The 24,866-nt window shown below is 45.4% G+C and overlaps 1 protein-coding gene across 5 annotated transcripts in view; it reads left to right on the forward strand.

The window, feature by feature from the left end:
* Nucleotides 1-11,640: 11,640 nt before the first annotated feature.
* LDAF1 (lipid droplet assembly factor 1) overlaps nucleotides 11,641-24,866 on the forward strand; it is a 257,114-nt gene continuing 243,888 nt past the window's right edge. For 2 of the 5 annotated variants that reach the window (XR_015300666.1, XM_086940814.1), the window contains exon 1: nucleotides 11,641-11,778. The gene's annotated coding sequence lies outside the window, so the exon portion shown is untranslated. The remainder of the gene's footprint in view (nucleotides 11,779-24,866) is intronic. The other 3 variants (XR_015300667.1, XM_086940815.1, XM_086940813.1) reach the window with 2 other exon arrangements.

The following is a 24,866-nucleotide window of genomic DNA, read 5'->3' on the forward strand; positions in this document are numbered from 1 at the left end:
AAAAAATGACATGTTATTGTCATACAATCAGATCTTGTCTCAATCGGGTGACCGGAATGAGTGTCATATTTTCTGTGATCTGGCAAGACTCAACAGTAGAAAATGTGAAAGAAAACAGACTTTCAGGAAAGTCCATTGAATTCTAACACATTTTTATTGTAAAATTATAGGGAGCAGCAAAAATTATAAGTCTGATTTGCAATGTCAGTGGATCAGCACTTCGCTATCTCACCATTGGAGCACAGACAGAGAGAAGAAATACTTTATTTAGACAATCAAGTTCATTAAAGTGTCAAGTATGAGTTAAAAGTACATTAAGAGAAGATCAGTAGCGCACTGCACTAATTTAGCCATGTTTGTTAAAAGGAGATAAAAGCATATTATATCAAAAATATATATTTAGATAATTTATACTTTAACAATTCATTTTCAAAACCTTGAGAAGAAAGAATATTGATAAAGTAACATAATGGTCAGTCACTTACGTGATGAAGCAGGATACATTTTAGACATTTTGTTCCTTAGCTAACAGTAGAAGGTTTATAACAATGGCATCATTTAGTGTGGGCCAGTTCTTTCTGTTGAGTTTTTAATATGTATTTTGCAACTATATAGAGTCAACAGTCAGTGGCCCACCTCATGGCTGCGTAATTCTCTACTTCGTCATTGAGGTTTGCCCTGCGGAGCTGGTGCCTTTACAGCCAAGATTTTATTCCTCAGTAGTTTGTCTACTATATCAACAAACTTTTTAAGTCTGGAAATTGCTTGGGGCTGATCTTTGATCAACAGAAGCCCCAGGAATCTTCTGCGTTCCTTAAGTAGAGCAGGGCAAATGCAGAGCAGATGGGCTAATGATTCCTGGATCAGGCCACATAAATGGCATGTTTTGGTAGGTGGCTGACATATCCATGGATGGAGTAAATCTATTGATGTGAAGCAGCCCATCCGGAGTTAAAAGAATTACATTTTATGGTAAGATGAAAATGGTTCCATAATGTATTTTTGGAGACCTCTCCGGTTATAGCTGATGGGAACGAAAGGAGCGTCTTCTCTTTATCTGAAGGCCCAAAAGTCAGATGCAAAAGATTCAATTTTAACCATGTTATTCAAGGCTGCTTTGAATTGAGGGTTAGTTAGATCTAGATTCCATAAGTCTATGGCATCCCCTAGTTGAAGCGCAGCAGAAAGGGCACTGGCCCAAGGGTTTGATGGGCGTAAGCTATTTGTGTTTGAGAATTCAAACCAGGTGAGGTTTTGAGATATCCTTGTTTTGCTGTGCATGCTGAGTGTATATAATTTAAGAGTCAGGCTCTCTGTATGAGAAGTTGGTCATTCAGTGAAAACTCCATCCTGATTTGAGCTGGGGGTGTTACAAGGGAGTTTGAACAGTTATCTGAATACTGCACCCTGTGCGATGTTCAAGGAAGCACCCAGTTTCCCTTGGAAAGCGTCTGTCTCATATGCCAGGGTAGGAGTGAGTTTAGCAGCGACTATTTTCAGCAATAGCTCGTAGGTATGGTGTTGTGTGCTTTTAAAGACGTTCGGAAGGCAGATTGTAATGAGGCTTGTTTCGGTTTAAAGCAGGTTAAATGTAGTAAGTGGCCTCCCTTGTTGTCCACCTAACACCCAAATATTTGTATTTATTTGAGATAATCAGACAATGGTTATTAAGATGCCAGTAGCCCCGTTGTATCCATTTTCTGAAGAAAATCACAATATTTATTTTTTCATAAATGATTGTCATACCATTTGAGCTGCAGTGTTTTGTTTAAGGCATTTAACAGTCTTTGGAGCTCTTTCGGGATTTGGCTTATAAGGACTGCATCGTCTACGTAAAGAAGCAAGGTGACATGCTGGTTCATCAGGTTTGGTGTGTGATTGATTACTGAATTCAACACTGGTACCAGGTCGCACACAAACAGATTAAATAAAGCCGGAGCTAATATGCACCCCTTCTTGACACTTTGTTCGATGTTTATTTTGTTGGAGACTGCGGTGTTATAGCCCAGTTTAGCCCTGGCCTAAGCATCAGAATAGAGCAGCATAAAGCCTCGAAGAAGAGGGTCCGGAAAGCTATTAGCTTTGACCATAAGAGTTGGCGATTAACGCGATCAAAGGCCTTGCTGTAATCGATGAAGCAGCACTAAAGCTGTTCCTTTCTCAATATTTGTTTTGCCGCAAGCATCCTTAGAGCTATGAGATTGTCAATGGTGCCAGAGAGTGGCCTATAGCCAATTTGGTTAAACATCAGAATGTTATTTCTGGCTGCCCATGCTTCCAGATCCTCCAGTAAAAGTGATGCATAATATTGGCTTCAACATCAAGCAGTGCAATGTATCGGTAACAATAAGGGAGTTAGGGTGTAAGATCGAGCCTTCCCAGGAGGATGGTATGACTTCAGTAATAATGCAGTACTTGAACAGATTTTCCAGCACGCCAGACCAGTACTCCATGTCTTGTTTGTAAACAGATGCCGGAATACAGTTGGGTGAGGAGCACTGTCAGCTCTGCTTTTCCAGATCAGGTTTGGTATTCTCATTGCATCAAAGGTGGTTTCATATTGGCAAAGTTGCTCCTCTGTTGTCGTTGGATTCTATTGCTCAGTTATTTGCTAGCCTGAAGGTAGTTGTTGATGGTGTTCCAGTTGTAGCTTTATAATGCATAGTGACATGTTTTATCGAGTTAACTGGGGTGTCATTGCTTCCATTTATACTACGCGGTTCTGATCCTCTATTTAATCGATTTATTATTGCCTAGAAATAATTTGAGTTTTTATTTCGACTTGCCAGAAAAAGTTCTGTCTGGGTTGCTTCCTCATGTTTTAATTTGGTTTGCCAGATTTGTTTTATGTATTGACTACAGAGGGCATCGACTTCGGCTTGAAGAGTGGTATTTGGTCATGATTTAAGTGTTCGCAACATTTGGCATAATGTTCTTTTCTGCATTCTTAGATCTTTTGTAAACCATGGTTTTGGAGCTGAAAACATAGTCGTTAGGGGTGCATGTCAGCTGCTAACAAACTCAGAGACCAACTTGTGTTCAGAGATTTCTCAGTTATTAATTGGGCAAATGGGGACGGTGCTTGGATCAGATAGCAATGCTTTCCAATTATAGCACATGATGCTAAATTCAGTACATGTTTATTTTTCTTTTATACACTTTCTACGACACAGCAAAAAGAGAAAAGAACAGGTGATTAAACCAATATTGAAGATAGACAATAATGAGCTAGTTCTTAGGTTTTCCCATGGGAAGTATGAAAGAAGACATTGGGAAGGAGATACAGTGGGGTATGGTAGAAAACTAACACCACTAAATCTTCAGTTCTCACTTAACTACATCAACTTCAAAATGTGGTTTCCTTGTAGGACCAGCCTGGCTAAAAGTGCAATATTTAATACTGAAAAACAAAATGGATGTATGATTAAAATGTGTGTTAGTGTGCAATAATGCAAAGGTTATGGTAGTACCTTTAGCAGTTATGAAATCAATATCACATGTGTTATTACAAGCAGCTATAAAATGTGTTTGCAATAAGAACCGTTTCCTAGAATTAAATAGATGCTTTACGCCAGTTGTCACTACATTGTCACTACGTAATAGTAATAGTAATAATTTTATTTCACATAGTTACTTAAAACCATTAAAATACAAAAATAGGTTAAGAACAGAGAATAATAAAAGTACAATTCTAATAAAAGAGAATAAAACATTCACATTTTCCTTAGTTCGAATGTGCACGCAACAGCTTCATGAGCAATAAAGTTTTTTTTTTGTTTGTTTGTTTTTTTTAAAGTTCAACTTTATATTTGTAAGGTATTTCTACTTTCCCGATATCCTCATAAGCTTATGGAGTCAGTAATGTCATTCGACAGAGTAATATTAGGTCAATAGTACAGGGACTGTTATAGATTAATTTCTGGCATCTTTTTTTCCACTGCCTTCATAAATTTTACGAAGCTACAGCTCAAGCGAGAATCATGGGGAGAAAAGCAAGCCAGAACTGCCTCCCTTCGTGTACGGATTCCTTGCCGATTGAAGTGGTGTTTCAACAAGTGTTTCCGTTCATCGCGTAATTTCTCGCAAGAGCATATCAAGTGCAGCATGTCCTCTTGCCCCAAGCCACATAGCCGACAAAGGGGATCAGATTTTATTTTAATCCAGCGTGGGAGATTTTGAGTACAGGGTAGCAGGCCCAGCCTGTGCTTTAAGAAGGACATTTTGACGGATTTGGAGTATCCCTCGCCAAAGTAGCTCTGTGGTGCCTTAGTAGTATACGAGTTTAGGGTCATCCAACCATGCGTTCTTTTGGAGAGGGCTGCCTTATCTTGGACCCATGATAGCTGTTTGATCGATTTCTTGACCAATTTTTTGAGTGTTATATGATTTACTGGGGTATCCCAGAGCTGCTCTAGTCCCGTGTTCGTCCGGCTGTCCAGTAGGAACTTGGCTGCTGCTGAGGACGGATGTTGTACTAACTCTCTCCACAGATATTCACATTTAATGTTCCCTGTTTTGATTTCCTTACTTTGTCCCAGGCTATCATGTAGGCTCCCTGCCTTGCTAGGAGCTGTTGATCGATGCCGAATTCTAGCCTGATTTGAGCTGGTGAGGTTTGTTTGGGCAGGCTGAAGATGATTCTGTAAGCAGCTGTTATTGTGTTATCAAGGATCTTGGCATCCCTTGTTCTAAGTGCCTCACTCCCATAGGTAATTGTTGGGAGAAGTTTAGCGCGGATTACTTGCGTCAAGGGCAGAAGAGAGGGGCCAGAAAGTTTGTGGTTTAGAGACTTCCGCGAAATTGCCAAAGATAGCCCTTTCCCTCGAATGCTCGTTCTCTGGGCGGAGAACTGCCCACCGTTGTCGATCTTCACTCCTAAGTATTTATATATTGGGGTGTCTCCAATTCTTGTCTTATTCCAGTACCATGATGTTAGTTTCCTTTTTTTCCTGCTGATGGTCATTGTCTGAGTTTTCTCAAGATTTATTGTGAGCTCATTTTTATCTGAGTAGCATTGTGTTGCAGTCAGGAGGTGTTGAAGTCCTACCTTGGTATAACTTATGAGGACGATATCATCAGCATATAGTAGACAAGGTAATTGCAGTCCTCCTAGCTTCGGAGCGTGGGAGTTACAACCGTTTAAAATGGGAACAAGGTCACCTAGGAACAAGTTAAATTGGGTAGGGGCCAGGACGCAGCCTTGTTTCAGGCCCTTGTTGGTCTGTATACGCCTGGACAAAACAGAACCATCCCCCACCTTTATCTGTATCCAGGTCTCTGTGTGGAGGTTGATTAGCAGGTCCAAAAGGGGTCTCGATATCCCCCAGTCGTTCAGTTTAGACCATAAGAGGTTCCGGTTTATGTGGTCAAAAGCGGCCTTATAGTCAATGAAGCAGAAATGAATGGGCATTTTGTTAAATTCTGCCTTGTCTATGAGCATGCCCATGCTCAAAATATTAGTCATTTTGCCTACTGATTTGGCAAAGCCTGTCTGGTTGGCCGGGATTAAGGATCTCTCTGTTGCCCAGGCCATCAGCTCTTCTAGAAGGATGCCTGCAAAATATTTTGCCTCGTTGTCGATTAAAGCCACCAATCGATAGTTTTGAGGGGAAGCCTTATCTCCTGCCTTATAAATTGGGGAGATAATTGAGCCCTTCCAGGAGCTTGGCAGGATGTTGAAATGTCTTATCTCTAGAAAAAGGAGTTCCAGGGCTACTGCCCAGCCTGCCACATCTTGTTTATAGAGAATTGGCGGAATTCCATTCGGCCCTGGTGCTCCCTCACCTCTTCCCTTCTTGACTTGGCGCTGAATGATGTTTTGTAAGTTCGGCAAATTCCCTATTTCGCTCGGAGTGTGCCATTCTGTGGAGCTTATGTCATTGCTCGTTGGAAGTTTTTTGTGAGTATCAAATTCCTGGTCCTGGTTGTTTCCCTCAGCCTGGTTAAAATGGGTGCCAAGATAGTTTGCCCACGTGTCCTCTGAGATATTAGATGATACCCCATGGTGCATAGGTGTTATAAATGAGTTTATTGATTTCCAGAACCTTGCCCCATTGTCACTACAGTATTCTACCAGATTCAAACCAATGCATCATGGCTTCAAGCACTGCCATGCTGAAATGCAACTGCATCTGACCTACTAACTGCCAGTTTCTTTTACCTTGCATCCGAAAATACCATGTGCGCTACAAATGGTTCTAATCACACTGTCTGCTAGCGTAACCTGTCAAATCTCCCAAATGCAAAATATATTCTTTTCTTGAACTATTGGAAAAACAGAAGCACTACATAAATCATCAGTCACATTATATCAAGCCTCAAGTTTGCCTACATAACATACATTCTCCCCACTGGCACCCCTTGCTGCGTTTGAAACCCGGCATGACACACTTTGCCTTCCAGCCTTCTGAGGAGGATTAATTGGATACTATAATTTTGAAATAGTTACATTTGTTATTTACTGCACTTAGAAACAGCACAGGTGCAGTAATTAGTGCTCTTTCCAATTCACCTGCAAAAGCTAGACCAACTATCATCCATTTAAAAGTGTCTGGTGGAAGTAACAACCTTAGAAGCAGAAAAGTATTCAGGCTCAGCTCAAATCACAGCTTGCTGCCACTCAATCCTTCTCAGGTGCAGCCCCATCTCCTAGTAACTCTATACCAGAAGATTTTCTGGAATTGACAGATCTATAAAAAAATTAAACTTTTGTCTGTTTAGTCTCAATTTTGATACGTTAACCTCTGTTGGAATGAAAGACTTCCCTGCTTGGCGACGGACATGCACCCCTTCCCAAAGTGCCCCAGCTGCAACAATATCTAAATGTCTGGTACAGATTTTTGGTCTGGGGTGAACATGGATCATGCATGTTCGCCATGACCAAGGCCTGTTCAATGGTAATACAGTCGGTTTAGACTGGGAGGGTCGCACCAAGCAACTCCGTTGTGAAGGTAGGGGCAGCTGCCCTTACCTTCTACCTCTGTTGCTGCTGCCTTGTTGCCGTTTCCCCCTTGGTCCCTCTTCCACCCTCCTTTGCCACCTTCGAACCTTTTACTGTTCGCTTGTACTTTGTTTTCCCATTTGTTTGCCTTTTTGCCTATTTTTGTCTGTTTGTCTTTACTGACCTTTTCACTCATTGTTTCACACTCTCACTTGCCATTTCTTCTGCCTTGCCGTTTTATGACCTTTTACTCTGTTTCACACTTTCACCTGCCATTTATTTTGCCATGCTGTTTTCTGACCTTTCTTTCTGTTTCACACTCTTACCTGCCATTTCTTTTGCCATTTGCCATCTTTCAACCTTTCATTTCACTTTGTCACTTGCCTTTTTCCTTCTCTTACCTTGATGTTTTGTGACCTTTCGGCCACCCCAACACCTTTCCTTTTTCCCCTTTCCAACCTCCCACTCTTTATCTGCTCTTCTGCGTGCTTCTCCCACCTTTTTTTCCAGCCTCTGCTAGCGCCTTCCACCTCACCCCTGCACCCCTCCCTTCTTCCAGGACCTACTTAATGGTTGCCCCAGCGCAACTGCGCCAAAAAGGCAAGCCCATCTGCTCCTGTCCGCACCTGGATGGCATCCATTGCCAGGGACCCAGGTTCTGCCCTCCCCACAGCTACTCCACTCTACACTCCTCGCTCAGAGCACAAGACACACCATCGACCTTTGCTTGTTTCCTCCTCAACATGGGCTCTCTGTGCAAAAATGCCACTGAACTATGGGACTCCATCTCAGCATCACACAACATCGCCTTCCTCACCAAAATATGGCTTAAACCTTTATCCACTCCCAACATCGCAACAGCAGCACAGAAAGGATACAAAATTACTGTCAGGGACCGTACCAACAAACACAAAGGAGAAATCACCATTATCCACAAAGAAACCATCCAATGCACCACCACCATGGATGCTCTCACTCTGACCATGGAACACCTCAATGTCATACTCTAACCCAACTGCAAGTCCACCATCAGAGGCACGCTTGCCTACTCACCAGCGGGTCCACACCCTAACTTTCGCAACTCCATAGCAGACATCATAGCACTCCTCGCCATCATTCCAACGACTACATCTTCCTCAGCGACCTCAATTTCCACTTCGAAGACCACAGCGACCGCAACACCACCAACCTCCTTGAATGCTTGAACAACACAGAGCTCACCCAACTTGGCCATGGCCCTATACACACTGCAGGACACATTCCGCACCCCATATTTACCTCAAGCAACAGAGTCACTTACAGTCACGTCACCGAACTCATATGGCAGGACCACTTCATCATCTACTTCAACATCACCAGCACACCGACCACCACCCACACCAGAGAGAGAGCGCCCCACCGCAGCTGGGGAAAAATAACCGAAACACAACTGATCGATACTCTTAACTGCTCTAACTTCGACAGCACCACCCCCCTTGACCAGAGAGTTAGGAACTTCAATGCATGGATCACCGATTGTGCAAACAGCGTCACACTCATCAAGGGCAAACGCAACAAAAGGTCCTCCAAACAGGCCAGTTGGTACACTGAAGAACTTAGGACAGCCAAATGTGCCTGCAAATAGCAGCAAAGAAGATGGCATTCCTCCAAGGACACAACCAATAGAACCGGCTACAACACCTGCCTAAACCTCTACCATCGGCTTCTAAGGGAGAAGAAAACAGAGGCCTTAGCCATCCACATTGACTCCAGCTCCAACCACACTAAAGAACTCCTCAGCTTCATCAGGGAGTTCTTCAACCTTTCAGCCACCGAGAACAGCATCACTCCCTCACAGGAGCTCTTCGACACCCTTGCAACCTACTTCCTAAACAAGATCTCCTCCATCTTCTAGAACTTCAAACCCCAACCCGAGCCCACAGTCTTCCTCAACTCACACAGCCTCACCACTCCCGGCACAGAACCCTGACTAACAACTTAAAGCACCCTCACCACCCAGAAAACTGCCACCCTCATGAACTCCATCCACACAGAAGCACTGAAGGACCCCTGCCCACACCACATCATCAACATCAGAAAACACAAAATTAGCCAAAAACTCACCTCCCAGCTCAACCCCTCCATAACCACGGCCTTCATCCCAGAAGACTGGAAGCACGCTGAGATCAAACCCTTACTCAAGAAACCATCAGCCGACCACAGCGAACTCAAGAACTACCAACCCATCTTCTTACTTCACTTCCCAGGACAAATACTGGAAAAGGCAATGGGAACATACATTTCACCACTTATCTCGAGCTACCCCACCTACTCGACCCCTCACAATCTGGACTCTCCAGCAACCACAACACCAAGGCCGCACTCATCACAGGTACAGACAACATCCAAGCCTTACTCAATGAAGGAGAAATGGCAGCCCTGATTGTCCTCGCACTCTTTGCAGCGTTCCACCCAGTATCCCACCACACGCTGATAACCAGAGTACCCAACATCGGTATCAAGGGAACACCCTCAGATGGATCGCCTCTTACCTCACAGGAAGAACTCAGGAAGTCTGCCTACCTCCTTTCACCTCCAAACCTAAGGACATCAGCTGTGGGGTCCTTCAGGACTCATCCCTTCCCTTAACCCCACCCTCTTCAACACCTACCTTGGCCAACGTCGTCAGTTCCCACGGGCTCAACACCATCTCATACGCAGATAACACTCAATGTATCTTCTCCCTCTCCAGGGACCCCACTATCACCAGAGCCAGATTCCACAACTGCATGACAAGCATTGCTGACTGTATTAGAGAGAACTGCCCAAAGCTTAACACAGACAAAACAGAAGTCCTGATCTTCTGCAATACCTCCACCTCCTGAAACGATGCCTGGTAGCCTGCGGAACTAGGACCAGCAGCCTTCATGTCAGATCATGCAAAAACCTCGGCATCATCCTTGAAAGCAAACTGACCATAAAATCCCAGATCAACTCAGTCTCCTCAGCCTGTTTCTTTACTCTGTGTATATTACAAAAGATCTTCAAGTGGCTCCCCACCAACATCAGACGCTACGTCCTACAAGCCCTCGTCACAAGCAGACTTGACTACGCCAAAGACCTTGACTACTGCATCTCGACACACACCTCCTCAACAGACTACAGGTCATCCAGAATGCTGCAGCCAGACTCATCCTCATCCTCCCCCAGGTGTACCCACGACCCCCGCCCCCAGCTCAAGGAACTCAATTGGCTTCCTGTAAAGAAGAGATGCCAATTCAAGCCACTGACCCACATCAACCAAGCTCTTCACAACATGTGACCGGCCTACCCCAGTCTGATTTTCTACCAACCTGCCAGACAACTCTGTTTCACCTCCCTATCGACTGCCCCCAAACACCCCCCCCCCACCCCCACCCCACTCCTCACATCTAAAGTACAAGCAGAGAACAATCCTTCTCCTAGCGAAGGCATGTAACAGCCTCCCCCGGATGCTTTGTACCACCCCATCTCTACTGGAATTCCTAAAAGCACTCGACTGAGCCTATTGCACCCTGAAAACCCCTGGATAGCTTTGTGGGTGATTAGAAGCGCTGTACAAATCAACTGATTGATTGATGGATTGACCTACAGTTAAGTGACGCGAGCATAGCGATGGAACCATACTTGATTTTGTTAGACCATAGCAGACAGCCCACTTTGTTTAGTGGTCCCTGTTTGGCTGCCAGGTAGTGATCTCTGTGCTGTGAAAGGAGCCACCGGTGGAACAACTCACTACACAGGACTGCAAAGTGGACACCCCGCATTTTCCCTGCGATGGGTTTGCTATACATCACATATTGGGCATGAGCAGGGAAAATCAATGACAGTTGCCTCGCCCTCAAGGGCAACCCAATAGCTTTATTGAGGATGGACTGCTAGGTCACAGGTTTATTCATGTGGATCCTTTATTTATTTAAAGGAGTTTCCTTATTGCAATTAGGTTTTTATTTCGAGTTTTTGAAAGTTTTCCATTCCTAGTAGTGGAAAGGGAGAGGCAATAATGTTTCAGCGTTCCAAAAAACAAACCCCTTGAAAAAAATTCTGTTGAACGTTTTAGTAATGCAAAGACAGAAATCATAATGTAGCAGTTGCTACTGGAGTTACTGAGCACACCAGCATTAGGAAGAGGAAGGCTAACCGCAGTAAACAAAGCTCACTCACTTAGGGCATATCCGTTATGTTTAGTGATGTCATCTGGGTCAGAAGCCACACTATCAACATCCGCACTCTGTAAATGTTAGAAACTTTCTCAACTACTTTTTACAGTCCTGTTTTATATGTCTTTTCGCCAATAGATTATTTCGCAAAATTCCATTTCAAACCTGAATTCTTGCAGAAAATTAGACACAGAAAGGGGACGGTCCTTTCTTTTGAACTAGAAATTGGAAGCAACTTTAAAACAGTGTCATTTCCAGCTCAAACAAACTTCTCACCGTGAAACCAATTCATAAATTGTGGCTAAATCGTTTTCGTAGCCGTTTTATCATCAAACGTTTGCATATATTATTATATTATCGAATATTTGTATTGAAAGTATGTGAAACTACAAATTGTCAAAAATTACGAAAAAGGATTGCAAGTGTGTTCATTATGCTCGTGTAACTGCAGCAATAAAGCCGCTTAAAGATGGCCACTCGGTTTGCACTCATCCCTCCCCTCGTCGATGTTTACTCTCCTAGGTTGGAATTCTCAGCTAAGCAGCGGCTACACAGTTCGAGGAGGAAGACACGGCTGCCGCACGCCCTCCAGAGAAGGAGTTGCTTTCTGTGATGACTGGTCCGGACTATCAGGAAGAAGCCAGAGGCTGCAAATGCAGGGTAAGGTCCACATACGCGTTATCTTCATTTTGCTCGGTCTAACGAATCATCTTGTAGACAGATATGATGTTCCGCTTGTTTTCGGCCAGTGAAGACAGGTTTCCGAGTGAAATGACGCGTCTCTACAGAAACACATTAAATGTTAAACGTTATTATTTTGCATAGTGCCGCGTTTTGTGAGTATTCATGTGGATTCCTCTACGTTTCTCCCTGATACTTTCCATGGCATATTCTAAAGCAGGCAGATGTTTACATCACCTGCCTCTCTAAGACCTGAAATATGAACATTTTATGAATAGATTAAAAATTAAAAAATGTCGGGGAGCCTTCATTGATAATTATAGCAGTTTTACTAAAAAATAGACTGATATTTGAGCCTTTTCACTTCCCGTCTCAACGGATTACTTAATAGTAGAAGTAAGACACAAGGTATTCCTAAATTTTACGCGTCGCACAAGATGGCACAGAAATGTTTAAACGCCGTAGCCCCCCCTACTTGAGTTCCTGCTCCCCCTGCGATGTTTGTGACTCCTTACTGCTGGTCCTTATTACTCTAAATTCTCCTTCTCCGCGTCCCAGTACTTAACAAAGTTTGGAGATACTTAAAAATTTGCAAACATTTGTGACAAGAATTTTCAATTCTATTAAGGACATGGAGGCGAGGATTATGCTTTCTCGATTTCTTTACTACAAACAGCAGCCAATAGGAACACAGTAAAGAAACGAAAAACTACAACTCCTATGAGCACTTAGGTAACCATAGAGAGCATATCCCTATATAAAGAACCATAGAGGGCAAGACTTCCTCTTTCTTTGGTCAGTAAAATAAATAAGTCAATGAAAAGTCAATTCACGTGGAACCGAAGAACAGCCTGGAGGAAGCATCCGTAGGCAACAGGAGAACGATCATCAGACGATAATGCAAGAAAACCAAGCAGCAGAAGACTTGAGCAGGCAGAACTCCACAGGTCCAGAATCCGAAAGACCGGAACCAAGGCAGGAGAAACTGAAGGACCTCACTTCTGGTCAGAACCTAAAAGAAAATCAGAGCCGTAATACACCATCCCAGTACCATAAGGTAAAATAGAAAGGGTAGGGAAATAGTGCAAGAAAACATGTCATAAAGCCATAGCAATGAGAAAAATACATGATCCATGCAGTAAACTACATTTGGGTGGGATAATCCTCGCCTCCGTGTCCTTAATAGAATTGAAAATTCTTGTCACGAATGTTTGCAAATTTTTATTTCTATGGCAGGACAGGAGGCTCAGATTATGCTTGTTCAAAGCTGATTCACCACAATAGAAGCAATATCCACAATCGGTTTGAAATAAAACGTTTTAAACACAGTATCGGAAGACCAATCAGCGGCCTTCATAATGTCCGTCAAATTCACACCAACAGTAAAAGCATTAGAGGCCATGGCACCCCGAGCGGAATGAGCTCCGAAAATGGAGATATCAATTCCTGCCTCAGACATAAGCCAACGTACCCAACGGGCCAGGGTAGCCGGCGCCACAGGCCTAAAAGGCTTCTGCAAAGCCGGCGCCACAGGCCTAAAAGGCTTCTGCAAAGCAATCAGCAACTGCCCAGACAAATCTTGTCGAAAAGGAGCAGTACTTACCTCATAATCCTTTATGCACTGGACCACACATAACTGTGGGTTCTGGGGAAAAGCCGGGTAAGTCACAGAAGACATGTTACTTTTGGTGCGCCGGGAAACTGTAAAAGTGACCCCGTCCGTAGAAAAAGAACGCCCCGCGAGGTCTAATGCTCGTACATCCGAAATGCGTTTACAAGATACCAAACAAAGGAGCATCGTCAACTTCGCTGAAAGTTGCTTACGAGACAAGGAAGAGTTGGGAGGCCAAGCCTCCAGAAAGCGTAAGACAATGGAGACATCCCAAAGAGCCACATACTTTGGACAAGGCGGTTTAACCAGCCGAATGCCACGAAGTAATTTAGAAACCAAGGGATGCTCCCCAATAGGCTTCCCGTCAACAAAATCGTGGCCCGCAGAAACAGCGGAGCGAAAGGAATAGACCGTCCTATAAGCAGAACCAGAAGAAGCTACGGAGGCAAGAAAATTAACTACTAAAGTAACATACGCTGAAGCAGGATCAAAGTTTCGTTCAGAACACCAACTACACCATCGCCGCCAAGCTGATGCATAACGCTTGTGCGTGTTGGGGGCCCAAGCCTCATCGATAAATCGCGTAGCGTCTCCAGATAAGCCAGGGACTTTCCAGCGTTCCCCGAAAGGCGCCACGCAACCAGCCGGAGCTGACCTGACAGAACCAGAGGATGCGGGTGGAGCAGAGGATCCAACAATAAGTTCCACTTCTGTGGAAGCAGGAACGGTGTCGAGCAACTCCTCTCCAGAAGATCCGGAAACCTCGCCTGAGCCCTTCAAAGAGGAGCTATCCGAATGACCTCCGACTGGAAGTGCTTTGCTCGTGCCAAGACTCGCGAAATCATCGCGAATGGGGGAAACCCATAGCAAAGATGAGGGGGCCAAGTCTGGAGAAAGGCATCCGTGGCCAGAGCCTCCGGATCAGGACGCCAGCTGTAAAACTTGGGCAACTGGGCATTGAGGCGAGAGGCGAAAAGATCGATCCAAGGCCGACCCCAGAGGCGAGACAGGTGCCGAAATACACGGGGGTGAAATCCAGCAGATGGCGAGAGTTCCAGTCGGCCACCTGATTCTGGCGACCCGGGAGATACTCTGCAATAAGGCCAAAAGCTTCGACCTCGTTCCTCCCAGTTTGTTCACATACCTCACCGCAGAGATGTTGTCCATGCGGAGCAGTATGCAACAGCTGGTGGCCTGAGGAGCAAGGCTGCGGATCGCAAACGATCCCGCCAGGAGCTCCAGACAATTGATGTGAAGGCTCAGTTCGTCTTGTGACCAAAGGCCGCCCGTTGTCACATTCCCGCACCGGGCTCCCCAGCCCCAAAGACTCTCATCCGATTCCAGCACCACATCCGGAGTCGAGCCGAACAGGGCCTTCCCGTTCCAAGCTTCCATGTGGTTGAGCCACCACAGCATCTCCGACTTCGCGTCTGGTGACAGAGGAACAAGATCGGAATAGCGAAGACCCTTTTGCAAATGCCTGATCTTGAGACGTTGCAGGGCCCGATAATGCAAGGGGCCCGGAAAGATTGCCTGAATTGATGAGGCCAACAATCCGAGCGATCGATCGTAAGGATACACTCTGTTCGGACAACAGTAACTTCAACTCCCTCTTGATAGACCTGACCTTCTGGGAGGGTAAGAGTAGTTGGCAAGAGACTGAGTTGACTAGGAAACCCAGGAACTCGATCGACTGAGTGGGATGTAAATGAGATTTTTGAGGATTCACTAGAAATCCTAGAGACTGCAACAGGTCGACCGTCAATGCCAAATGGGACTGCAGTTGCCCAGGACACTGAGCCATCAACAAAATGTCGTCCAGATATACGATCAGACGCACTCGCGCGCCCTCAGCGATTCCATGACCGGTCTCAGAAGCTTTGTGAAGCACCACGGAGCGGACGAGAGACCGAACGGGAGCACCGTGTACTCGAACCACGTTCCTGACCATTGGAATAGAAGGAAACGGCGATGAGGCGGAAATATGGGGAGGGACAAGTAAGCGTCCTTCAAATCCAGGCGAACCATCCAGTCGCCCTTGCGAAGGAGATCCCTGAGAAGATGGATGCCCTCCATCTTGAAGTGGCGATAGACCACTCCGTTGTTGAACTCCTTGAGATTGAACACTAGGCGAGAACCTCCCCCCTTCTTCTCCACCAGGAACACATTGCTGACGAACCCCTGAGGATGCAGAGAAGTCCGTACAATGGCTCCCTTTCTCAGAAGGGACTCGATTTCCGTAGAGATGACGGCCTGATCTCGTTGGGAAAAAACAAAGGGAGAAGGGGCGAGAGGTTGATGGGAGGATGATAAAACTCTGTGGTAACCTTGAACTGTCTATAGCACCCAAGCATCGCTGGAGATTGTACGCCAATTGGGGAGGAAATATTGCACTCTTCCCCCCAGAACCACTGAACCGTAAGGAATTAGGCTCACCTGTGTTTGCGAAATCTTGACGTCCTCCCTGATGTCCGCCATAACCACCTTTAGAGGCCTGCCCACGGCCTTGGCGGGAGGGGTAGAAATTGGTTTTGGAACCGGAATAGGAGGACTGCTGACCTCCACCCTGTTGGGACTGATTGCCACGTTGCTGGCCAAAATCACGGCCGAACGAACGTCCCTTGGAGCGTCCGGCCCTGCCAAAAACCGGGCGGAACGCCCTGCGCAGCAAGATTGCGCCTTATCCAGGCCACCAAATGTAGAGACGAACTTCGTCAGCTCCTTGAGGAACGGTTGACCAAACAGAAGGCCCTGGGCAAGGGGCCCCGATTCTGAAGAAGCCAGTTCTGTTAAACGTGGATCCATTTTAAGAAGAATGGAACGGCGACGCTCCGTAGAAAGAGCACAATTCGCATTGCCCAACTGGCAAATAGCCCGTTGGGCCCAGCCAATCAGCTTGTCCGGGTCGATGCCAGAAGCCGACCCCTGAGCCTGGTAACCTAAGTCCAGAATTTTAGTGAGTGGACCGAGTAGATCCAATAGTTTATCCTGGCACAGGCGCCAGGATCTATCAATGCCCTTCTTGGGGTCCTTCGTGAACTTTCTGAGGTAAGTAAGGATTGTGGGATCCACCTCAGGAGTTTCAGCGAGTTTGTCCGTCAGATCCGGACGAGGACACTCGGATCTAAGACGTGAACGCACCTCCTGGTCAAAAGAGTCCCTAATATGGGCTTGGGCGTACTCTGTGACTTCAGGAGCCGGGAGCCAGGATTTCGAATTTGGAGGGACTATATCAGTAGGCTCAAAGGTAAGCACCGGTGGATGCGCCGATGCGTCAACAAAATGCTCCTTCCTCGACTTCTTAGCAGGAGGGCAGAGGGACCAGAAGAGGAGGAGGAGGAGGAAGAGGAAGAGGTATCTTCAGTATCCGGTGTAGAGGGCACAGCCTTTTTAGAACCACCGGAGCGTGACAAAGATTTGGCCAACCTTACAAAGTCCGATTTATGAGGATTCCCTGGGGACTTAGAAGAGAGCTTGGCAGAGGCAGTAGAAGGAATCCAACCTTGTTGCTGTGCATAGTCCGTCAGATGACGCTTCAATGGCCCAATGGCACGGACCAGCGCGGAATTGACAGAATGTTGCACCCCTTGGTCAAGTGCATCGACCAAATTGTATTCAAAAGAGTCCTCAGGCTCCTCGTCGTAATAGTAAGAGTCGTCCTCCTCATAACCAGCCATGACAAAGATAGTGAGGCCGAAAGGATAGAGAAATACAGGCCCACACAGGAAAAAAGGAGTAGGACACAGAAGTGACCCAGTCAGGGGGAGTGACAACCCCTCAGCAAGCCAACTATGGAGAGCAACACGCTCCCCACTTAAAAATGATGGAAAGTGGATGGACAGGCTTGCAGAAAGCCACTCTAGGCAAAGCCTCTGCTTATTATCCAACCCCAACTATAAACAAGAAAGGGTGTCAAACAGGGAGCAATCCGGCAGGCAGTGGGCACAGGCTGTTGTGAACGCGGCCTCTAGCGTGTCAGGAAAGCCGTGAGGTACACGGGAATGTCAACAAAGGGCCGTCGCGCATGCGCAGACGCCCGCCTTCAAATGCGGAAATAGAGCGGTGCGCGACTGAACCGCTCGAGTCCCCAGTCCCGCTCCACAAGAGACGCGGGCACCAAAGCGCCCGAGCCGAATGAGAGGCAAACCCACGCTCTCCAAATACAGACAGATAGATACAAAAGTAATGGTCAGAGTCTATCGATTCGCTGTAACATCAAATGTAATACATGCGTTCAATTGGTTATGAATCAAAAAGTGTTACATCCGTGGTGTGCTTATATTTTTATTCATTATTTTAGCACATTGTTAGCTAGGTACCCAATTCCAATCAATGAGTACCAAGTTTTTTGAAATACCAATTATTCAAACAGAAAAATACGTCATTCAATTACTTCATCGAATCACATAAATGCCTGAGGACACAGGTCTCATGTGGATGCAATAATATAGAGCTTCATATGGAAAAAACATCACAAATAATATCCATATATTAACATTTCAACGCACTCAAAGTGATGGAAAGAGGAAGTGGGATAGGTGTGATGGGAAGGAAGTGAGGACTGGGTAAAGGTTGTTGTGACCAAATACAGACGGCGGAAAGGCAAGCCGAACGGAACAGAGCGCAACGAGCGCAGCAGCGGCAATACAGACGCCGAAGACGGCGAGAACAAATAACGCTGCAAGCAGTAAAGCGCAACGAGCGCACAAGGCAAGCACAAAGCCAATAACACAAGAAGTACAATATTGAAAGATAATGAATCAAAAATGACTTAACTGGCTGCGAAGCAGTGAATCAAAAATGACTTAACTGGCTGCGAAGCAGCAAAGAAAGAGGAAGTCTTGCCCTCTATGGTTCTTTATATAGGGATATGCTCTCTATGGTTACCTAAGTGCTCATGGGAGTTGTAGTTTTTCGTTTCTTTACTGTGTTCCTATTGGCTGCTGTTTGTAGTAAAGAAATCGAGAAAGCATAAACTGAGCCTCCTGTCCTGCCATAGAATTCACAAACAGGCATCCTGTTTATACTTTATCAGAGATCTCTGGTATCTGAATTCGAGGCATACGTAGCTCATCCATTCCAGTTTTTTTAGAGCATTCTGGTACGTATATGTGTTTATCCTATTATAATTTAAGTACCTTAATGCCCCAAAAACATCTGGACTGGATTAGCCATTTGCAGACTGCTTCAGAGCTCTCATTTTATCCTTATGCTATCCTAGGGTCTACCCCCAAATTGAAGCCAAGCTATTCTTGTACAGAGACATGTAGAGAAGCAAGTTCTGGGCCGAAGAAGAGTAGTACTTAGAATAATAAATTAGAGTATTACCTCATCTCTCTTTCTTGACTCGGCTTGTACTAAATAAAATGACTACTAAAGACTCCGCGGTTGCTTTTAGGCTGTTGACTCTCAATGGACTACAGACCATGTTGGATAGCATATCTGTGATTTTGATACCAAACATGGCAGGTTATATTTCAGTGATACTGTCTGCATAATGTCAATTGCAAAATTGGTTGCAGCCACGCCTCCTGTTGAGCAATCGTATACAAATGAAAGTATCCAGTGATATCCAAGTAGTATGGTGTTCTAGATGTGACCACCAACTTGTTCACCCACCCTCAACAGACTGAGGAAATGCATGATAAGCATGCGCATAAACCATAGCTACTCCATCTTTCAGTAGTCTACCCAAAGTAGCCTTAGAAGGTTTCATACAGCGCACAAATCGGGGGTACACAGCGTCCACCCACTATTTTCAGGGTGCGGACACCGTCCACCCTGCAAGAAGCTGAGCAGCACAGAAGTATGTTGAACGTGTCCCAGTGTACTTTTCAGACACCAGCACACGTTCAGCAGCGCCTGTACGTTGTCTGCTTTCCATTCCCAGCAGCAACATTCAGCTGGTGAGGGGGCTTTTTTTCACCTCCAGCTGGCCGAATATAACGGCCAAAGTTAAGGGGCCATCAAGCCTTCTTTTGTTTGAATATCCTGATGAGGCGGCCTGGAACCTCACACTTAAATGTAAATGCCACTGAGGGAAAACAAATGCACACAGTTTATTATTTCTTCACAGGTACTTAAGTGAGGCATGCTTTTGACTTTGTTCCGTCCATGTATATAAGTGCATGCACCATAAGAATGTCAGGAGTGTTGGACTGTCCCAGTATTTACGCAATTAACAATTTTCAATAGCACTATTTATTTATTTTATAGTGCGACGCATCCCAATGCAGGGTGTCAGAGTTCTATACAAAACATACACATTATATATTGACCATAAATCAAGTAAGTGTGTAAATCAACGTGCAAGATAAGTGACATGAGACCGGGTTACAAGGTGTAGGAATCACACGTCCATATCTCTCTCTGCTATATTAGATGGAATACAATTTATGAACTACAGGTAACAAAAGGATCTCAGTGTTAAAAGCAGTAACCCTCTTACCTACCTACATAAAATAAATATCTGTCATCTACATGTTACATGAAGTGCTTAGCCGGAGACACATTAACCTTCTATACTACTTAAATTCAAATCTGGGACTTCACAAAATGCAGATCTCTCTCACAAGTGCGTTAACCTCCAGAGTTATCTCACCAGTACTACTATTCCCTGAGATTTACTTGGCATCTGTGCGGCAGATGCCTTAATCCCATCAAATATTTTAAATTGCAGACATTTCAACCACTTAAACAAACAGATCTATTGCCTTGCTTCTCCTTGTCGCTAATTTCTTTGTGGTACGGTTAAAAAACCCAAAATGTATTCATTGAGGCCCAGATTTTGCATCCGGATTGCACCACTTTTTGACAGAACCCTAACTCAAAATCTCATTTTGCACTTAAATGTACTCATGATATACCTGATAAGCGTGTGAGGTCTTAATATTTGATGTTCCCCCCCCCCTTCACTTTACATGGTTGATAACGAGGATGGTAATCTGTTACCATCCATCTATATTTATTAAAATATGGCAAAGTGACTTGCTTCATAATACACTGTCAGTGTCTGGCTGTCTCTCTCTGACTCTCACTAACTCAAAGGTTCATATGCCACAGTGTCTAGTTTGACATATGGGCTCACCTTATCCATTCTTGGAGGTCTTCAGGATTCACCCCATATGACGGACACCAGCTCCACTTTTCCCAAAGAGCCCTTTACTGCCCGGTGCTGTATGCCAATCAGTGCTGCCTCTCACCTGACCACAACCTCTCCCAAGTTGTGTCACAGTGGAGTTGGGTCAGCAACCTTATTTGATCCCATCCCATCCTGTGACGACTTGGGTAAGGGTGAGGGTTACACAGGTTAAGCATGGTCCTGTGAAAATGTATCCCAACAACATGTCATCGGGTTGCGAGTATTCTGTAAAGAAATACCCTGAATCTAATTTGGAGGTCATTCGTTATGTATGGCTGGATCTTGCTTTTGCTTTGTGTGCCGTGGCCTGTGACCTGCAGACTTCAAGCCTGCCCTTGTCTCTACCAAGAAACATGTATGCCCTCTGAAGAGCTTAAGCATAAGCCGAGACATGAATATAGTTTATTTGAGAACAGACCCCCTCCCACACCCCGAACTCTCCCAGAAAATGTCCAGCTCGCTCGCTAGCATGTGCAGTCTGTATGCTTTTCAACTATCACCACAAGGTTGCTTTTTATTGCGTTTGGCTGAGGGTGTCACTTGACACTCAAAGGTTCACCTGTTAATGGCACAGCATAAATAACTGCCTTTGAGTACCTATAGGGAGGTCGTAAAAACGCCTTTCATAGCAAGGTTGTCGCACAGTGTTATTCAAATTATTCTTAATTTTGATCTATTTGGTTGTTTACATTGATGCTTCTCCAACATGGCTGAATCAGTCTTCCTTCTCCCAGTCAAAACTCAAAGTCCTCATTCTGCATATCTTCATCTGTGCAGCTATCTTGTTTTCATCGAAGTCACACTGGCAGGCAGCCAGCCGGTCATGCACCTATTGCTTTTTTCGCCTGTAAAATCTTCTTATTTATTTAGCAGTTTTATATAGCTGGCGCAAAGGTATTAGTAATCTTTACGTGAGCACAAGAAAATGTTGAACATTTTGTAGTCCCAGGATAATTTGCTTAGAATCACAAGACGTTGAGGCCAACAGCAGGGATTCAATCCTGGGTCCTGAGCTCCAAGAGATGCATCTATAGAGGCAAGGCCACATCTTAAACCCAGGTAATTAGGTTATTATTGATGGTTCCTTTTGTTAATGTTTTGAAATATGATGAAAGTATTGTTTGTAATGTGAAAAAAGGAGACACAACGGGGTGAATAAAGAGAGGTTGAATCTCCAAGTCAGTATCATACTTGGCCTCTCTCCATTCCAGCAGATGTTGGCCCTTCAGTGTAAGAGTGGGATCCATTTACTATGTTTATTCCATCCACGCTATCACTCTGACAAGGTTGTTTCTTTTAGTGAACTTGAAATCTGATGTACATTTGCAGTGATTTCTAGTCTGTGAAGTAATAATGAATGGGCTGGGGTACATTTTTATTTCGCCCACTTATCCGCAAAGTCAGGAAAACTTTCCCTTGGTAAAGTGTGTAAATATTTCTGATTTTCTGAAGCTGGACGCTCCTTGATCTTCCTGCGGGCTGGGTTATGTGGTGCAGCTGGCCCAAGGGAGGGACATCCTATGGCAAGAAATACTCAGGTGGTTGACAGCAGGTGCCTAGGAGCCTAGAGGTGTCACTGGGTGCTGTGTCAGAAAAAGACAATTGGGATACGAAGGGACCAGGTTTTAAAGGTACAATCAGACCGTATGGGGCACTCAGGGCTTCGCTCAGGGTATGGGGCGCAGAACAGAGCATGGAACTGCTGTCAAACTGCTTCAGTCAAGCCCTGCCATACGCACCCGTTCACTGATACAGGAGCTGTTTGCCACACAAGTTAGGGGGTCTCTGAAACTGCCTTTAATCTAAACCCGTAAATTTGTTTTTCACTACTACAAGGCCTGCATTTCCAATAGGATAACATTGAGCTTCCCTTATTACATTTTATAAGTGTAATTTCCAAATGGGAAGATATAACTTAACTGGCTCAAGTTTGGTGTCTCTGGAAATCAAATTTAAAATCCTAACTTATAGTAAAGTTAAATTTTAAATAACAATTCTAAAAATGGCAGTTTTAGAAAGTTCATCAAAATGAAGGGGGCAACATTTACGCCCCTAAACCAGTCGCACCGCTAGATGAGCAAATGCACAATATTTTAAGTTAATCAATTTTTCAGTCAATTCATCGATGCTTATATTCAAGTTCCTCTTTTGAAGCTCAACACCACTTCATCCACACGAGAAGTATCATGCAATTTTCCAAGTTTCAAGTGTTTATGATGTGACCATCGGACCTCTATCAAAAACACGACAAACGCATAATTCATTAATGGCATGTTCTTTATTTCACCCAATGCATTTCGGACTGCAAGAGTCTTTCCTCAGAGGTAACTACTAGTGAAACATTTCACCATTAATATTAGCTTATGGAGGAGCTACGACAGCAAGCAAGATGGCTGCATAGCTTCCCGGCTCCGCTGACCCCCGTCTCTCGCTCGAAGATCCTGTCGTATATCCTGGTTTCTCGCCCCATACCCGGGTGCAAGAACTACTCTGCGAACTGATGGCGCAATCCCGAGGATTTTTCGACATGGTGGAGTGGAGTTATGTCGGTTTAATTTGAGGCCTAGCCCAGTCTGGAAGCCGGGGTCTCAAGTTTTGGTCTGGCCGGGTCCCAGTTGAACAGCGGACCGGAGAGAGCGGCAGGGTCCGGTCCACGGAACTTCCGACATCTTTATGATTGATTTGCTGCCGATCTGCTGCCTGGAACTGTACCGGAGGTGCGGAGACGAGTGATGCCCGAGGTGGTGTGTGTGGGGGTCCGAGTCCCGGGGGCCTGGCATTCGGAGCGCCGGTGCCGTTGGATCGGGGACTTGGTGCGCACTAATGCCTACTGACGATCGGTCCCTCACGGTTCATTCCTGCTCCGCCTAATCTTACCCCGGGGAAGGCGCCTCTCCGTGGGGGTCAATATGCTTGATGCTATGCGAAACCCGGCGGAGCGGGTCCAGTGCGGCCCGTCATTGCGGTCAGTGATGGCGGCCCTTGAGGTACTTCAGGCGACTATGAAGACCCAGGCCTGGAATCTGATGTTGGCGGTGGACGGACTTAGAGGATCGGAACCGGACTCTGTCTTGCTGCCCGAGACCCAGTGGCCTGTTCCTTTCCCTATTGCTACCCCAGCTATGCCATTTGACCCGGTGCTTGGAGCTCTCTATGCCCCCACAGAAGTGGAACGGTTCGAACATGTGGAGATTGGCGATGCACCTACAAAGTCGGAATCTTTGGAACTGCAATTGGCGGAACATTTCACTGCTTTTCCCGATTTGGAGACATTTGCTCGTAATTGTGATCTGTGTGGGACTGTGTCGCACCCCCTTCCCAGCTGGTCCATCAAGATGGAGGATGGGATAGTGCCTGGTCTTGGAGTCGGGAAGGGGCATCGTTGCACTCAAGCGTCTACTTTGGGACTTGCCATCCTTTCTTCGACTAATAGACTATGTTTCGACAACTTCTGTTTGACCTTTGACAATTTTACGGTGGGGCGCTCTTTATCGGAGGGGATCAGCAAATTTGATCGACGGAGCCAAGGCTGAGACTGTTATTTGAGGTTTCACAATATTGATTTATCAGTGACGGGACTGCTTTATTTGGTTACCGGAGTCCGGGGTGGGTTTTCTGGTTTCCTCTAATGTACTGTTTTATTGTGGTCCGCTTGACTGTGTTAACATTGCGGGGGATTCTTCGTTAAGACGGGGGGGAGAGTCCGGGGATGCGTATGACACAGCCCTCCTCCATCTCCCCTTTTCGGGCAGGGTTTTAGTCCCTTCTTTCTTTCCCTTTTCTTTTTTTCCCTTTGTTCTTCTATATTTCGGGTTCATTTACGGGGCGACAGGCACGCTGCTAGGGGGGTAGGCCGTAGTCATCTGCAGGGGTGCAGGGTGGGGGGTTGGAGGGGGGGAATTTTGTTTTTACTATTTGTTTCTATGGCCTTTTTCTTCTTATCTATCTTCGCCTATTCTTTTGTTTCTTCTTTTTCGGGTCAGCGTAGTGGGTCTATTCCCTTGTCAATTGTCGACTTTTTATCTGTGCCTATACTTTCACGGTACTTCAGTACCATCGGGCGGGCGCGCCACTGGTGCGAAATTAATTGTATGCTTGTTGATCCTGAATCGTATGCCTTAGCGCCACTGTTTTGAATGATATTGACCTAACTGTGGACTTCCTACTGTTTTGCCCGCCCTTTATGCACCTTTGTGATATTGTATGGCACCTGATCCTTCTATCTTATATTTTAAAATGGAACCTTTATTATCCTGCTATTCGTATAGTATGCTATGCTGCCAGTTTTAATTGAAGTCGTGCTGTATTCGCCTC

The sequence above is a fragment of the Lissotriton vulgaris genome, chromosome 10, assembly GCF_964263255.1.
Source record: "Lissotriton vulgaris chromosome 10, aLisVul1.2, whole genome shotgun sequence".
NCBI classification, from domain to species: Eukaryota; Metazoa; Chordata; class Amphibia; order Caudata; family Salamandridae; genus Lissotriton; species Lissotriton vulgaris.